Source organism: Oncorhynchus gorbuscha, unplaced genomic scaffold (assembly GCF_021184085.1).
Source record: "Oncorhynchus gorbuscha isolate QuinsamMale2020 ecotype Even-year unplaced genomic scaffold, OgorEven_v1.0 Un_scaffold_2669, whole genome shotgun sequence".
Taxonomy (NCBI): domain Eukaryota; kingdom Metazoa; phylum Chordata; class Actinopteri; order Salmoniformes; family Salmonidae; genus Oncorhynchus; species Oncorhynchus gorbuscha.
The window spans coordinates 43,313-61,987 of record NW_025747114.1 but is presented as its reverse complement, the minus strand read 5'-3'; the positions used below and the strand labels follow the sequence as shown (position 1 = coordinate 61,987).

The following is an 18,675-nucleotide window of genomic DNA, read 5'->3' as shown; positions in this document are numbered from 1 at the left end:
TGGAAATTGCTCCCAAGGAGGAACCATACTTGTGGAGGTCTACATTTTTTTCTGAGGTCTTGGCTGATTTCCTTTGCTTTTCCCATGGAGTCAAGCAAAGAGGCACTGAGTTTGAAGGTAGGCCTTGAAATACATCTACAGGTACACCTCCAATTGACTCAAAGGATGTCAATTAGCCTATCAGAAGCTTCTAAAGCCATGACATCATTTTCGGGAATTTTACAAACTGTTTAAAGGCACAGCCAACTTAGTGTATGTAAACTCTGGCCCACTGAATTTGTGATACAGTGAATTATAAGTGAAATAATCCCTCTGTAAACAATTGTTGGAAAAATGACTTGTGTCATGCACAAAGTAGATGTCCTAACCGACTCCCAAAACTATCGTTTGTTAGCACGAAATGTGTGGAGTGGTTGACAAACAGGTTTTAATGACTCCAGCCTAAGTGGATGGAAACTTACGACTTCAACTATATGTACAATTTCAAACTGGAAACGAATTCCCCTCTAGTACCCTTCCTGGTGGTCTAGTGGTTAGGATTCGGCCCGCGGCCCGGTTTCGATTCCCGGTCAGCGAGCTACTCTTTTGCTACATGTTTACTTGTGCAACCTGTCACAATGAATATAGAAGGTTATCGCACATATGTACCAGCTCACACTGGGAACCGATTTACGCTGTATTATCCTTCCCTTGTGGTCTAGTGGTTAGGATTCGATTCCCGGTCAGGGAGCTACTCTTTTGCTACATGTTTACTTGTGCAACCTGTCACAATGAATATAGAAGGTTATCGCACATATGTACCAGCTCACACTGGGAACCGATTTGCACTGTTGTACCCTTCCCTGGTGGTCTAGTGGTTAGGATTCGGTGCTCTCGCCGCGGCCTGGGTTCGATTCCCGGTCAGGGAAATAGTCTATTCTCCTTGTTTACTTGTGCAACCTGTTACTATGAATTTAGTAGGTTGTCGCACATATGTACCACTTCAAATTGCAAACCGATTTGCCCTGCAGTGTCCTTCCCAGGTGTTCTAGTGGTGCACCAGACCCTCCTGCAGCAAAGCACCCCCAACATGATGGTGTTCTTCGGCTTGAAAGCCTCCCCCTTTTCCCTCCAAACATAACAATGGTCATTATGGCCAAACAGTTCGATTTTTGTTTCATCAGACCAGAGGACATTTCTCCAATAACTAGGATCTTTGTCCCCAAACTGTAGTATGGCTTTTTTATGGCGGTTTTGGAGCAGTAGCTTCTTCCTTGCTGAGCGGCCTCTCGGGGTATGTCGATATAGGACTCGTTTGCCTGTGGATATGGACCATTTTGTACCTGTTTCCTCCAGCATCTTCACAAGGTCCTTTGCTGTTGTTAAGGGATGGATTTGCACTTTTCGACCCAAAGTACGTTCATCTCTAGGAGAGAGAACGCGTCTCCTTCCTGAGCGGTATGACGCCTGCCTCATACCATGGTGTTTATACTTGCGTACTATTGTTTCTACAGATGAGAGAGGTACCTTCAGGCGTTTGGAAATTGCTCCCAAGGAGGAACCAGACTTGTGGAGGTCTACATTTTTTCTGAGGTCTTGCCAGATTTCCTTTGCTTTCCCCATGGAGTCAAGCAAAGAGGCACTGAGTTTGAAGGTAGGCCTTGAAATACATCTACAGGTACTCCTCCAATTGACTCAAAGGATGTCAATTAGCCTATCAGAAGCTTCTAAAGCCATGACATCATTTTCGGGAATTTTACAAACTGTTTAAAGGCACAGCCAACTTATTGTATGTAAACTTCTGGCCCACTGAATTTGTGATACAGTGAATTATAAGTGAAATAATCCCAATGTAAACAATTGTTGGAAAAATGACTTGTGTCATGCACAAAGTAGATGTCCTAACCGACTGCCAAAACTATTGTTTGTTAGCAAGAAATGTGGGGAGGGGTTGACAAACAGGTTTTAATGACTCCAGCCTAAGTGGATGGAAACTTACGACTTCAACTATATGTACCATTTCAAACTGGGAAACAAATTGCACTGTAGTACCCTTCCCTGGTGGTCTAGTGGTTAGGATTCGATTCCCGGTCAGGGAACTGCTCTTTTGCTACATGTTTACGTGTGCAACCTGTCACAATGAATATAGAAGGTTATCGCACATATTTACCAGCTCACACTGGGAACCCATTTGAAATGTTGTACCCTTCCCTGGTGGTCTAGTGCTTAGGATTCGGCGCTCTCACAGCCGCTGCCCGGGTTCAATTCTCGGTCAGGGAACTACTCTTTTGCTACATGTTTACTTGTACAACCTGTCACAATGAATATAGAAGGTTATCGCACATATGAACCAGCTCACACTTGGAACCGATTTGCACTGTAGTACCCTTCCCTGGTGGTCTAGTGGTTTGGATTCGGCGCTCTCACTGCCCTATCCCGCGTTCGATTCCCGATCAGGGAACTACTTTTTTGCTACATGTTTACTTGTACAACCTGTCACAATGAATATAGAAGGTTATCGCACATATGTACCAGCTCACACTGAGAACTGATTTGCACTGTATTATCCTTCCCTGGTGGTCTAGTGGTTAGGATTTGGAGCTCTCACCGCCGCGGCCCGGATTCGATTCCCGGTCAGGGAAATAGTCTATGCTCCTTGTGCAACCTGACATTATGAATTTAGTAGGTTGTCGCACATATGTACCACTTCAAATTGCAAACCGATTTGCCCTGCAGTGTCCTTCCCAGGTGTTCTAGTGGTGCACCAGACCCTCCTGCAGCAAAGCACCCCCACAACATGATGGTGTTCTTCGGCTTGAAAGCCTCCCCCTTTTCCCTCCAAACATAACAATGGTCATTATGGCCAAACAGTTCGATTTTTGTTTCATCAGACCAGAGGACATTTCTCCAAAAACTAGGATCTTTGTCCCCAAACTGTAGTATGGCTTTTTTATGGCGGTTTTGGAGCAGTAGCTTCTTCCTTGCTGAGCGGCCTCTCGGGGTATGTCGATTTAGGACTCGTTTGCCTGTGGATATAGACCATTTTGTACCTGTTTCCTCCAGCATCTTCACAATGTCCTTTGCTGTTGTTCTGGGATGGATTTGCACTTTTCGACCCAAAGTACGTTCATCTCTAGGAGAGAGAACGCGTCTCCTTCCTGAGCGGTATGACGACTGCGCCATACCATGGTGTTTATACTTGCGTACTATTGTTTCTACAGATGAGCGAGGTACCTTCAGGTGTTTGGAAATTGCTCCCAAGGAGGAACCAGACTTGTCGAGGTCTACATTTTTTTTCTGAGGTTTTGCCTGATTTCCTTTGCTTTTCCCATGGAGTCAAGCAAAGAGTGTCATGCAGGTGAAAGAGGACCCAAAAGCGACTTGGCGAAAACAGAGTCTTTAATCCAGTAAAGTAAATACAAACAAAAAACACAACTTTCACTCGAAATGACGAGGACAAACTGGAGACTCGATCTTGAACAGCAGGTGAACAGCAGGTTGCCTCGGGAAGGCACTTGAACCAGACAGACTCAGACACCTGCTCACCACGCAGCATCTGAGGAAAACACGACACGACAGGGCGATACACAAACACAGCACGGTGAATTCTAGACAAGGAACCGACAGGACAGGAACGGAACACAAAGGAAGAAATAGGGACTCTAATCAGGGAAAGGATCGGGAACAGGTGTGGGAAGACTAAATGATTGATTAGGGGAATAGGAACAGCTGGGAGCAGGAACGGAACGATAGAGAGAAGAGAGAGCGAGAGAGTGAGAGAGGGAGGGAGAGAGAGGGATAGAAAAAGGGAAAGAACCTAATAAGACCAGCAGAGGGAAACGAATAGAATGGGAAGCACAGGGACAAGACAAGATAATAAATGACAAAACATGACAGTACCCCCCACTCACCGAGCGCCTCCTGGCGCACTCGAGGAGGAATCCTGGCGGCAACGGAGGAAATCATCAATGAGTGAACGGTCCAGCACGTCCCGAGACGGAACCCAACTCCTCTCCTCAGGACCGTAACCCTCCCAATCCACTAAGTATTGGTGACCCCGTCCCCGAGAAAGCATGTCCATGATCTTATGTACCTTGTAAATAGGTGCGCTCTCGACAAGGACGGGAGGGGGGGAGGGAAGACGAACGGGGTGCGAAGAAAGGGCTTAACACAGGAGACATGGAAGACAGGATGGACGCGACGAAGATGTCGCGGAAGAAGCAGTCGCACAGCGACAGGATTGACGACCTGGGAGACACGGAACGGACCAATGAACCGCGGAGTCAACTTACGAGAAGCTGTCGTAAGAGGAAGGTTGCGAGTGGAAAGCCACACTCTCTGGCCGCAACAATACCTTGGACTCTTAATCCTGCGTTTATTGGCGGCTCTCACAGTCTGTGCCCTGTAACGGCAAAGTGCAGACCTCACCCTCCTCCAGGTGCGCTCACAACGTTGGACAAACGCTTGAGCGGAGGGAACGCTGGACTCGGCAAGCTGGGATGAGAACAGAGGAGGCTGGTAACCCAGACTACTCTGAAACGGAGATAACCCGGTAGCAGACGAAGGAAGCGAATTGTGAGCGTATTCTGCCCAGGGAGCTGTTCTGCCCAAGACGCAGGGTTTCTGAAAGAAAGGCTGCGTAGTATGCGACCAATCGTCTGATTGGCCCTCTCTGCTTGACCGTTAGACTGGGGATGAAACCCGGAAGAGAGACTGACGGACGCACCAATCAAACGACAGAACTCCCTCCAAAACTGTGACGTGAATTGCGGGCCTCTGTCTGAAACGGCGTCTAACGGGAGGCCATGAATTCTGAATACATTCTCGATAATGATTTGTGCCGTCTCCTTAGCGGAAGGAAGTTTAGCGAGGGGAATGAAATGTGCCGCCTTAGAGAACCTATCGACAACCGTAAGAATCACAGTCTTCCCCGCAGACAAAGGCAGACCGGTAATGAAGTCTAGGGCGATGTGAGACCATGGTCGAGAAGGAATGGGAGCGGTCTGAGACGACCGGCAGGAGGAGAGTTACCCGACTTAGTCTGCGCGCAGTCCGAACAAGCAGCCACGAAACGGCGCGTGTCACGCTCCTGAGTCGGCCACCAAAAGCGCTGGCGAATAGACGCAAGAGTGCCTCGAACACCGGGATGACCAGCTAACTTGGCAGAGTGAGCCCACTGAAGAACAGCCAGACGAGTGGAAACAGGAACGAAAAGGAGGTTACTAGGACAAGCGCGGCGGCGACGCAGTGTGCGTGAGTGCTTGCTTAACCTGTCTTTCAATTCCCCAGACTGTTAACCCGACAACACGCCCATAAGGAAGAATCCCCTCGGGATCAGTAGAAGCCACAGAAGAACTAAACAGACGGGATAAGGCATCAGGCTTGGTGTTCTTGCTACCCGGACGGTAAGAAATCACAAACTCGAAACGAGCGAAAAACAACGCCCAACGAGCTTGACGGGCATTAAGTCGTTTGGCAGAACGGATGTACTCAAGGTTCTTATGGTCTGTCCAAACGACAAAAGGAACGGTCGCCCCCTCCAACCACTGTCGCCATTCGCCTAGGGCTAAGCGGATGGCGAGCAGTTCACGGTTACCCACATCATAGTTGCGCTCAGATGGCGACAGGCGATGAGAAAAATAAGCGCAAGGATGAACCTTATCGTCAGACTGGAAGCGCTGGGATAGAATGGCTCCCACGCCTACCTCTGAAGCGTCAACCTCGACAATGAATTGTCTAGTGACGTCAGGAGTAACGAGGATAGGAGCGGACGTAAAACGTTCTTTTAGAAGATCAAAAGCTCCCTGGGCGGAACCGGACCACTTAAAACACGTCTTGACAGAAGTAAGAGCTGTGAGAGGGCAGCAACTTGACCGAAATTACGTAATGAAACGCCGATAGAAATTAGCGAAACCTAAAAAGCGCTGCAACTCGACACGTGACCTTGGAACGGGCCAATCACTGACAGCTTGGACCTTAGCGGAATCCATCTGAATGCCTTCAGCGGAAATAACGGAACCGAGAAAAGTAACGGAGGAGACATGAAAAGAGCACTTCTCAGACTTTACGTAGAGACAATTCTCTAAAAGGCGCTGTAGAACACGTCGAACGTGCTGAACATGAATCTCGAGTGACGGAGAAAAAATCAGGATATCGTCAAGATAGACAAAAACAAAGATGTTCAGCATGTCTCTCAGAACATCATTAACTAATGCCTGAAAAACAGCTGGCGCATTGGCGAGACCAAACGGCAGAACCCGGTACTCAAAATGCCCTAACGGAGTGTTAAACGCCGTTTTCCACTCGTCCCCCTCTCTGATGCGCACGAGATGGTAAGCGTTACGAAGGTCCAACTTAGTAAAGCACCTGGCTCCCTGCAGAATCTCGAAGGCTGATGACATAAGGGGAAGCGGATAACGATTCTTAACCGTTATGTCATTCAGCCCTCGATAATCCACGCAGGGGCGCAGAGTACCGTCCTTCTTCTTAACAAAAAAGAACCCCGCCCCGGCCGGAGAGGAAGAAGGCACTATGGTACCGGCGTCAAGAGACACAGACAAATAATCCTCGAGAGCCTTACGTTCGGGAGCCGACAGAGAGTATAGTCTACCCCGAGGAGGAGTGGTCCCCGGAAGGAGATCAATACTACAATCATACGACCGGTGAGGAGGAAGGGAGTTGGCTCGGGACTGACTGAAGACCGTGCGCAGATCATGATATTCCTCCGGCACTCCTGTCAAATCGCCAGGTTCCTCCTGAGAAGTAGGGACAGAAGAAACGGGAGGGATGGCAGACATTAAACACTTCACATGACAAGAAACGTTCCAGGATAGGATAGAATTACTAGACCAATTAATAGAAGGATTATGACATACTAGCCAGGGATGACCCAAAACAACAGGTGTAAACGGTGAACGAAAAATCAAAAAAGAAATAGTCTCACTGTGGTTACCAGATACTGTGAGGGTTAAAGGTAGTGTCTCAAATCTGATACTGGGAAGATGACTACCATCTAAGGCGAACATGGGCGTAGGCTTCTCTAACTCTCTGAAAGGAATGTCATGTTTCCGAACCCATGCTTCGTCCATGAAACAACCCTCAGCCCCAGAGTCTATCAAGGCACTACATGTAGCACCGAACCGGTCCAGCGTAGATGGACCGACAAAGTAGTACAGGATCTTGATGGAGAGACTTGAGTAGTTGCGCTCACCTGTAGCCCTCCGCTTACAGATGAGCTCTGGCTTTTACTGGACATGAATTAACAAAATGTCCAGCAACTCCGCAATAGAGGCACAGGCGGTTGGTGATCCTCCTTTCCCTCTCCTTAGTCGAGATGCGAATCCCTCCCAGCTGCATGGGCTCAGACTCTGAGCCAGAGGAGGGAGATGGTTGCGATGCGGAGCAGGGAAACACCGTTGATGCGAGCTCTCTTCCACGAGCCCGGTGACGAAGATCTACCCGTCGTTCTATGCGGATGGCGAGAGCAATCAAAGAGTCCACATCTGAAGGAACCTCCCGGGAGAGAATCTCATCCTTAACCACTGCGTGGAGTCCCTCCAGAAAACGAGCGAGCAGCGCCGGCTCGTTCCACTCACTAGAGGCAGCAAGATGGGTTATTAACCCTAGGTTCTGGAGGCTCGGCAGGCCAGGATGTAACAGGTGGCACGAGACGTAGACTCTGGAACTGTCCAGAGAGGTCGGAAACCTGAGCGGCCAGGTTCTCCACGGCATGGCGAGCAGCAGACAATTCCTGCTCGTGTCTGCCGAGCATGGCTCCTTGGATCTCGACGGCAGTGTAACGAGCGTCTGAAGTCGCTGGGTCCATTCCTTGGTCGGTTCCTTCTGTCATGCAGGTGAAAGAGGACCCAAAAGCGACTTGGCGAAAACAGAGTCTTTAATCCAGTAAAGTAAATACAAACAAAAAACACAACTTTCACTCGAAATGACGAGGACAAACTGGAGACTCGATCTTGAACAGCAGGTGAACAGCAGGTTGCCTCGGGAAGGCACTTGAACCAGACAGACTCAGACACCTGCTCACCACGCAGCATCTGAGGAAAACACGACACGACAGGGCGATACACAAACACAGCACGGTGAATTCTAGACAAGGAACCGACAGGACAGGAACGGAACACAAAGGAAGAAATAGGGACTCTAATCAGGGGAAAGGATCGGGAACAGGTGTGGGAAGACTAAATGATTGATTAGGGGAATAGGAACAGCTGGGAGCAGGAACGGAACGATAGAGAGAAGAGAGAGCGAGAGAGTGAGAGAGGGAGGGGGAGAGAGAGGGATAGAAAAAAGGGAAAGAACCTAATAAGACCAGCAGAGGGAAACGAATAGAATGGGAAGCACAGGGACAAGACAAGATAATAAATGACAAAACATGACAAAGAGGCACTGAGTTTGAAGGTAGGCCTTGAAATACATCTACAGGTACTCCTCCAATTGACTCAAAGGATGTCAATTAGCCTATCAGAAGCTTCTAAAGCCATGACATCATTTTCGGGAATTTTACAAACTGTTTAAAGGCACAGCCAACTTAGTGTATGTAAACTTCTGGCCCACTGAATTTGTGATACAGTGAATTATAAGTGAAATAATCCCTCTGTAAACAATTGTTGGAAAAATTACTTGTGTCATGCACAAAGCAGATGTTCTAACCGACTGCCAAAACTATCGTTTGTTAGCAAAAAATGTGTGGAGGGGTTGACAAACAGGTTTTAATGACTCCAGCCTAAGTGGATGGAAACTTACGACTTCAACTATATGTACCATTTCAAAATGGGAAACGAATTGCACTGTAGTACCCTTCCCTGGTGGTCTAGTGGTTAGGATTCGGCGCTCTCACCGCCGCGGCCTGGGTTCGATTCCCGGTCAGGGAACTACTCTTTTGCTACATGTTTACTTGTACAACCTGTCACAATGAATATAGAAGGTTATCGCACATATGTACCAGCTCACACTGAGAACCAATTTGCACTGTATTATCCTTCCCTGGTGGTCTAGTGGTTAGGATTCGGCGCTCTCACCGCCGCGGCCCGGGTTCGATTCCCGGTCAGGGAAATAGTCTATGCTCCTTGTTTACTTGTGCAACCTGTCACTATGAATTTAGTAGGTTGTCGCACATATGTACCACTTCAAATTGCAAACCGATTTGCACTGCAGTGTCCTTCCCAGGTGTTCTAGTGGTGCACAAGACTCTCCTGCAGCAAAGCACCCCCACAACATGATGGTGTTCTTCGGCTTGAAAGCCTCCCCCTTTTCCCTCCAAACATAACAATGGTCATTATGGCCAAACAGTTCGATTTTTGTTTCATCAGACCAGAGGACATTTCTCCAAAAACTAGGATCTTTGTCCCCAAACTGTAGTATGGCTTTTTTATGGCGGTTTTGGAGCAGTAGCTTCTTCCTTGCTGAGCGGCCTCTCGGGGTATGTCGATATAGGACTCGTTTGCCTGTGGATGTAGACCATTTTGTACCTGTTTCCTCCAGCATCTTCACAAGGTCCTTTGCTGTTGTTCTGGGATGGATTTGCACTTTTCGACCCAAAGTTTTAATGACTCCAGCCTAAGTGGATGGAAACTTACGACTTCAACTATATGTACCATTTCAAACTGGGAAACGAATTGCACTGTAGTATCCTTCCCTGGTGGTCTAGTGGTTAGGATTCGATTCCCGGTCAGTGAACTGCTCTTTTGCTACATGTTTACGTGTGCAACCTGTCACAATGAATATAGAAGGTTATCGCACATATGTACCAGCTCACACTGGGAACCAATTTACGCTGTAGTACCCTTCCCTGGTGGTCTAGTGGTTAGGATTCGGCGCTCTCACCGCCGCGACCCGGGTTTGATTCCCGTTCAGGGAACTATGCTTTTGCTACATGTTTACTTGTGCAACCTGTCACAATGAATATAGAAGGTTATCGCACATATGTACCATCTCACACTGGGAACCGATTTGCACTGCAGTGTCCTTCCCAGGTGTTCTAGTGGTGCACCAGACCCTCCTGCAGCAAAGCACCCCCACAACATGATGGTGTTCTGAGTGGGCTCTCGAGGTATGTCGATATAGGACTCGTTTGCCTGTGGATATAGACCATTTTGTACCTGTTTCCTCCAGCATCTTCACAAGGTCCTTTGCTGTTGTTCTGGGATGGATTTGCACTTTTCGACCCAAAGTACGTTCATCTCTAGGAGAGAGAACGCGTCTCCTTCCTGAGCGGTATGACGCCTGCGCCATACCATGGTGTTTATACTTGCGTACTATTGTTTCTACAGATGAGCGAGGTACCTTAGGCGTTTGGAAATTGCTCCCAAGGAGGAACCAGACTTGTGGAGGTCTACATTTTTTCGATTTTTGTTTCATCAGACCAGAGGACATTTCTCCAAAAACTAGGATCTTTGTCCCCAAACTGTAGTATGGCTTTTTTATGGCGGTTTTGGAGCAGTAGCTTCTTCCTTGCTGAGCGGCCTCTCGGGGTATGTCGATATAGGACTCGTTTGCCTGTGGATGTAGACCATTTTGTACCTGTTTCCTCCAGCATCTTCACAAGGTCCTTTGCTGTTGTTCTGGGATGGATTTGCACTTTTCGACCCAAAGTTTTAATGACTCCAGCCTAAGTGGATGGAAACTTACGACTTCAACTATATGTACCATTTCAAACTGAGAACGAATTGCACTGTAGTATCCTTCCCTGGTGGTCTAGTGGTTAGGATTCGATTCCCGGTCAGTGAACTGCTCTTTTGCTACATGTTTACGTGTGCAACCTGTCACAATGAATATAGAAGGTTATCGCACATATGTACCAGCTCACACTGGGAACCAATTTACGCTGTAGTACCCTTCCCTGGTGGTCTAGTGGTTAGGATTCGAGGCGCTCTCACCGCCGCGACATCCGGGTTTGATTCCCGTTCAGGGAACTATGCTTTTGCTACATGTTTACTTGTGCAACCTGTCACAATGAATATAGAAGGTTATCGCACATATGTACCATCTCACACTGGGAACCGATTTGCACTGCAGTGTCCTTCCCAGGTGTTCTAGTGGTGCACCAGACCCTCCTGCAGCAAAGCACCCCACAACATGATGGTGTTCTGAGCGGGCTCTCGAGGTATGTCGATATAGGACTCGTTTGCCTGTGGATATAGACCATTTTGTACCTGTTTCCTCCAGCATCTTCACAAGGTCCTTTGCTGTTGTTCTGGGATGGATTTGCACTTTTCGACCCAAAGTCGTTCATCTCTAGGAGAGAGAACGCGTCTCCTTCCTGAGCGGTATGACGCCTGCGCCATACCATGGTGTTTATACTTGCGTACTATTGTTTCTACAGATGAGCGAGGTACCTTCAGGCGTTTGGAAATTGCTCCCAAGGAGGAACCAGACTTGTGGAGGTCTACATTTTTTTCGATTTTTGTTTCATCAGACCAGAGGACATTTCTCCAAAAACTAGGATCTTTGTCCCCAAACTGTAGTATGGCTTTTTTATGGCGGTTTTGGAGCAGTAGCTTCTTCCTTGCTGAGCGGCCTCTCGGGGTATGTCGATATAGGACTCGTTTGCCTGTGGATATAGACCATTTTGTACCTGTTTCCTCCAGCATCTTCACAAGGTCCTTTGCTGTTGTTCTGGGATGGATTTGCACTTTTCGACCCAAAGTACGTTCATCTCTAGGAGAGAGAACGCGTCTCCTTCCTGAGCGGTATGACGCCTGCGTGGTCCCATGGTGTTTATACTTGCGTACTATTGTTTCTACAGATACATTTACATTTACATTTAAGTCATTTAGCAGACGCTCTTATCCAGAGCGACTTACAAATTGGTGCATTCACCTTATGACATCCAGTGGAACAGCAACTTTACAATAGTGCATCTAAATCTTTTAGGGGGGGTGAGAAGGATTACTTATCCTATCCTAGGTATTCCTTAAAGAGGTGGGGTTTCAGGTGTCTCCGGAAGGTGGTGATTGACTCCGCTGTCCAGATGAGCGAGGTACCTTCAGGCGTTTGGAAATTGCTCCCAAGGAGAAACCAGACTTGTGGAGGTCTACATTTTTTCTGAGGTCTTGGCTGATTTCCTTTGCTTTTCCCGTGGAGTCAAGCAAAGAGGCACTGAGTTTGAAGGTAGGCCTTGAAATACATCTACAGGTACACCTCCAATTGACTCAAAGGATGTCAATTAGCCTATCAGAAGCTTCTAAAGCCATGGCATCATTTTCGGGAATTTTACAAACTGTTTAAAGGCACAGCCAACTTAGTGTATGTAAACTTCTGGCCCACTGAATTTGTGATACAGTGAATTATAAGTGAAATAATCCCTCTGTAAACAATTGTTGGAAAAATGACTTGTGTCATGCACAAAGTAGATGTCCTAACCGTCTGCCAAAACGATCGTTTGTTAGCAAGAAATGTGGGGAGGGGTTGACAAACAGGTTTTAATGACTCCAGCCTAAGTGGATGGAAACTTACGACTTCAACTATATGTACCATTTCAAACTGGGAAACGAATTGCACTGTAGTACCCTTCCCTGGTGGTCTAGTGGTTAGGATTCTGCGCTCTCACCGCCGCGGCCCGGGTTCGATTCCTGATCAGGGAACTAGTCTTTTGCTACATGTTTACGTGTGCAACCTGTCACAATTAATATAGAAGGTTATCGCACATATGTACCAGCTCACACTGGGAACCGATTTGCACTGTTGTACCCTTCCCTGGTTGTCTAGTGGTTAGGATTCGGCGCTCTCACCGCCGCAGCCCGGGTTCGACTCCTGATTTCCACTGTAGTACCCTTCCCTGGTGGTTCGACTCCCAGTTCGACTCCTGATTTGCACTGTAGTACCCTTCCCTGGTGGTCTAGTGGTTAGGATTCTGCGCTCTCACCGCCGCAGCCCGGGTTCGACTCCTGATTTCCACTGTAGTACCCTTCCCTGGTGGTTCTACTCCCAGTTCGACTCCCGATTTGCACTGTAGTACACTTCCCTAGTGGTCTACTACTCTTTTGCTACATGTTTACTTGTACAACCTGTCACAATGAATATAGGTTATCGCACATATGTACCAGCTCACACTTGGAACCGATTTACACTGTAGTACCCTTCCCTGGTGGTCTAGTGGTTAGGATTCGGCGCTCTCACCGCCGCGGCCCGGGTTCGATTCCCGGTCAGGGAACTACTCTATTACTACATGTTTACTTGTACAACCTGTCACAATAAATATAGGTTATCGCACATATGTACCAGCTCACACTTGGAACCGATTTGCACTGTAGTACCCTTCCCTGGTGGTCTAGTGGTTAGGATTCGGCGCTCTCACCGCCACGGCCTGGGTTCGATTCCCGGTCAGGGAACTACTCTTTTGCTACATGTTTACTTGTACAACCTGTCACTATGAATTTAGTAGGTTGTCGCACATATGTACCACTTCAAATTGCAAACCGATTTGCCCTGCAGTGTCCTTCCCAGGTGTTCTAGTGGTGCACCAGACCCTACTGCAGCAAAGCACCCCCACAACATGATGGTGTTCTTCGGCTTGAAAGCCTCCCCCTTTTCCCTCCAAACATAACAATGGTCATTATGGCCAAACAGTTCGATTTTTGTTTCATCAGACCAGAGGACATTTCTCCAAAAACTAGGATCTTTGTCCCCAAACTGTAGTATGGCTTTTTTATGGCGGTTTTGGAGCAGTAGCTTCTTCCTTGCTGAGCGGCCTCTCGGGGTATGTCGATATAGGACTCGTTTGCCTGTGGATATAGACCATTTTGTACCTGTTTCCTCCAGCATCTTCACAAGGTCCTTTGCTGTTGTTCTGGGATGGATTTGCACTTTTCGACCCAAAGTACGTTCATCTTTATTTTATATTTTTTATCTCTAGGAGTGAGAACGCGTCTCCTTCCTGAGCGGTATGACGCCTGCGTCATACCATGCTGTTTATACTTGCGTACTATTGTTTCTACAGATGAGCGAGGTACCTTCAGGCGTTTGGAAATTGCTCCCAAGGAGGAACCAGACTTGTGGAGGTCTACATTTTTTTCGATTTTTGTTTCATCAGACCAGAGGACATTTCTCCAAAAACTAGGATCTTTGTCCCCAAACTGTAGTATGGCTTTTTTATGGCAGTTTTGGAGCAGTAGCTTCTTCCTTGCTGAGCGGCCTCTCGGGGTATGTCGATATAGGACTCGTTTGCCTGTGGATATAGACCATTTTGTACCTGTTTCCACCAGCATCTTCACAAGGTCCTTTGCTTTTGTTCTGGGATGGATTTGCACTTTTCGACCCAAAGTACGTTCATCTCTAGGAGAGAGAACGCGTCTCCTTCCTGAGCGGTATGACGCCTGCGTGGTCCCATGGTGTTTATACTTGCGTACTATTGTTTCTACAGATGAGCGAGGTACCTTCAGGCTTTTGGAAATTGCTCCCAAGGAGGAACCAGACTTTTGGAGATCTACATTTTTTTCTGAGGTCTTGGCTGATTTCCTTTGCTTTTCCCATGGAGTCAAGCAAAGAGGCACTGAGTTTGAAGGTAGGCCTTGAAATACATCTACAGGTACACCTCCAATTGACTCAAAGGATGTCAATTAGCCTATCAGAAGCTTCTAAAGCCATGACATCATTTTCGGGAATTTTACAAACTGTTTAAAGGCACAGCCAACTTAGTGTATGTAAACTTCTGGCCCACTGAATTTGTGATACAGTGAATTATAAGTGAAATAATCCCTCTGTAAACAATTGTTGGAAAAATTACTTGTGTCATGCACAAAGTAGATGTCCTAACCGACTGCCAAAACTATCGTTTGTTAGCAAGAAATGTGTGGAGGGGTTGACAAACAGGTTTTAATGACTCCAGCCTAAGTGGATGGAAACTTACGACTTCAACTATATGTACCATTTCAAACTTGTACAACCTGTCACAATGAATATGGAAGGTTATCACACATATGTACCAGCTCACACTTGGAACGGATTTGCACTGTAGTATCCTTCCCTGGTGGTCTAGTGGTTAGGATTCGGCGCTCTCACCGCTGCGGCTGGGGTTTGATTCCCGGTCAGGGAACTACTCCTTTGCTACATGTTTACTTGTGCAACCTGTCACAATGAATATAGAAGGTTATCGCACATATGTACCAGCTCACACCGAGAACCAATTTGCACTGTATTATCCTTCCCTGGTGGTCTAGTGGTTAGGATTCGGCGCTCTCACCGCCGCGGCCCGGGTTCGATTCCCGGTCAGGGAAATAGTCTATGCTCCTTGTTTACTTGTGCAACCTGTCACTATGAATTTAGTAGGTTGTCGCACTTCAAATTGCAAACCGATTTGCCCTGCTGTGTCCTTCCCAGGTGTTCTAGTGGTGCACTAGACCCTCCTGCAGCAAAGCAACCCCACAACATGATGGTGTTCTTCGGCTTGAAATCCTCACCTTTTCCCTCCAAACATAACAATGGTCATTACGGCCAAACAGTTCGATTTTTGTTTCATCAGACCAGAGGACATTTCTCCAAAAACTAGGATCATTGTCCCCAAACTGTAGTATGGCTTTTTATGGCGGTTTTGGAGCAGTAGCTTCTTCCTTGCAGAGGAAGGAGCTTCCTTGCATTTCAAACTGGGAAACGAATTGCACTGTAGTACCCTTCCCTGGTGGTCTAGTGGTTAGGATTCGGCGCTCTCACCGCCGCGGCCCGGGTTTGACTCCCGATTTCCACTGTAGTACCCTTCCCTGGTAGTTCGACTCCCAGTTCGACTCCCGATTTGCACTGTAGTACCCTTCCCTGGTGGTCTAGTGGTTAGGATTCGGCGCTCTCACCGCTGCGGCCCGGGTTCGATTCACGGTCAGGGAACTAATCTTTTGCTACATGTTTACTTGTACAACCTGTCACAATGAATATAGGTTATCGCACATATGTACCAGCTCACACTTGGAACCGATTTGCACTGTCGTACCCTTCCCTGGTGGTCTAGTGTTTAGGATTCGGCGCTCTCACCGCCGCGGCCCGGGTTCGATTCCCGGTCAGGGAACTACTCTATTGCTACATCTTTACTTCTACAACCTGTCACAATGAATATAGAAGGTTATCGCACATATGTACCAGCTCACACTGAGAACCAATTTTCACTGTATTATCCTTCCCTGGTGGTCTAGTGGTTAGGATTCGGCGCTCTCCCCGCCGTGGCTCGGGTTCGATTCCCGGTCATGGAAATAGTCTATTCTCCTTGTTTACTTGTGCAACCTGTCACTATGAATTTAGTAGGTTGTCGCACATATTTTTTTCTTTTGGAAAAGTTTTATTTTCACAATTGCTTTAAAAAAAACAGCTCATACATTCATTTAATCATTTATACACATAAAAACGGCAACAAGGCATAAAACACAGCATTTGAATTTACATTTAAATTTGTTAAAAGTACGTGTTGTTAAAACCAATGACAACAACTATGAATAAAAGTACTTTCTTTGTAAAAAGAAATCTGTAAAAGCCATTTAAAATGTGTACGAAATGATTCAACAAAGATAAAACATTTTTAAGACGTTAGAAACATGTTAAAAAGTCACTTTGTTAAAAGGCTGTCTTCAATCGCTTGTACAGGAGCGGGGTGAGTCCTTATCAAACTCGCCTCATCCTGCTCTCCCGAATAGACCATCGTCCCGTCCTTTGGGGCCCAGAGGAGATCCCTCCCCTAGGCGCATCGCCCTAGGCGCCGCAGCGCTGTCAGGCCGTGGCCGCCGGGACCTAGGGTGTTGTGGGGGACCCTTCGCCTGGGGTCGAGGCCCCCTTCCGTTCGTACCACCCCAGGGCTTCCGTGGCTACCATGGCCACTGCCTGGGGGTGGTCTCTACGCTTTTGCTACCAGCAGGTTACGGGAGGACCACAGTGCTTCCTTCAGACACGTGAGGGTGGGCCAGAACTTGGTGAAGGCCTTCGGTGGAATGGGCCTTCGGCCCACCCCGTACAGCACGAGCTGAGGTGTTAGGTCCTCCCCTGCTGGCAGACACGAGGTGATCAGGGGGCCTGCTTCCTTCCACAGGTCCCTGGCGGCTCTGCACTCCCAGAGCATGTGCCTCACCGACTCTTCTTGGCTGCAGCCCGGTCGGGGGCACACGGATGTCCTCGCCATGCCCCGTGAGTGCATAACGGCCCTGACCGGGAGGATATCGTGGGCGACCATCCAGGACAGGTCCCGATGCCGATTCAGGAGAGCAGGATGGGCCACGTTGCGCCAGACCGTTGTGGGCTCGCCTATAGCGGGCCCGCGCACTGGACATACTGGTTCCCGCTCCTGCACAAGAGAGAGAAGAGAGCGGTGTTTAGTTAAAACCGTGACTGCTTCCTTTTCCAGTTTAAAATGTCTTAAAAATTTCTGGAGCTGGAAGTAGTGGGTGGGGAGCAGGAAAGAGACTGGGGCTCGCAGGTCGACTGGGATCAGCCTCAGTGTCCTGAGGTAAGATCCCAGCCAGAACCGTGCGAGGGCCTGTGTCTTGTTATTGACCGGGGAGGTGGCAAGAGTCAGATGTAATGCTGTGTAGCGGCTGCCCAGGAACAAGTAGAGGTCAGGCAAGCCTTTCCCCCCCTTGGACCTGGGCCTCTTGACCACCTCCCTCCTCAGCCTCTCCCACTTGCTTCCCCACAGAAAGTAGAAGAGCATCCGCTCCAGGGCTAAAATACTCCTTCGGGGGGGGATAAAAACAGAACTGATTAGTAAAAGCACAGGTAAAATCACAGCTTTGATGATTAAAACCTTGCCCTCAAAAGTCAACTGTCGTAGTCCCCAAAAACCCAGTCTCTGTCTTACTGTCCCGAGGATCCCACTCCAGTTCCCACACTGGGAACCGATTTGCACTGTTGTACCCTTCCCTGGTGGTCTAGTGGTTAGGATTCGGCGCTCTCACCGCCACGTCCAGGTTTTGATTCCCGGTCAGGGAACTACTCTTTTGCTACATGTTTACTTGTACAACCTGTCACAATGAATATAGAAGGTTATTGCACATATGTAGCAGCTCACACTGAGAACCGATTTTCACTGTAGTACCCTTCCCTGGTGGTCTAGTGGTTAGGATTCGGTGCTCTCACCGCCGCGGCCTGGGTTCGATTCCCGGCCAGGGAAATAGTCTATTCTCCTTGTTTACTTGTGCAACCTGTTACTATGAATTTAGTAGGTTGTCGCACATATGTACCACTTCAAATTGCAAACCGATTTGCCCTGCAGTGTCCTTCCCAGGTGTTCTAGTGGTGCACCAGACCCTCCTGCAGCAAAGCACCCCCACAACATGATGGTGTTCTTCGGCTTGAAAGCCTCCCCCTTTTCACTCCAAACATAACAATAGTCATTATGGCCAAACAGTTCGATTGTTGTTTCATCAGACCAGAGGACATTTCTCCAATAACTAGGATCTTTGTCCCCAAACTGTAGTATGGCTTTTTTATGGCGGTTTTGGAGCAGTAGCTTCTTCCTTGCTGAGCGGCCTCTCGGGGTATGTCGATATAGGACTCGTTTGCCTGTGGATATAGACCATTTTGTACCTGTTTCCTCCAGCATCTTCACAAGGTCCTTTGCTGTTGTTCAGGGATGGATTTGCACTTTTCGACCCAAAGTTTTAATGACTCCAGCCTAAGTGGATGGAAACTTACGACTTCAACTATATGTACCATTTCAAACTGGGAAACGAATTGCACTGTAGTATCCTTCCCTGGTGGTCTAGTGGTTAG

General features: G+C 47.9%; 3 non-coding genes across 3 annotated transcripts; all 3 read left to right on the top strand.

Moving 5' to 3' along the window:
* The first annotated feature begins 8,976 nt into the window (after positions 1–8,976).
* trnae-cuc lies at positions 8,977–9,048 on the top strand. Its single transcript has one exon. It is a non-coding gene; the product is annotated as a tRNA-Glu (tRNA).
* Positions 9,049–13,075: 4,027 nt separating this feature from the next.
* Positions 13,076–13,147, top strand: trnae-cuc. The gene has a single exon. It is a non-coding gene; the product is annotated as a tRNA-Glu (tRNA).
* A 1,990-nt stretch (positions 13,148–15,137) lies between these two features.
* trnae-cuc lies at positions 15,138–15,209 on the top strand. Its single transcript has one exon. It is a non-coding gene; the product is annotated as a tRNA-Glu (tRNA).
* Positions 15,210–18,675: the final 3,466 nt, after the last annotated feature.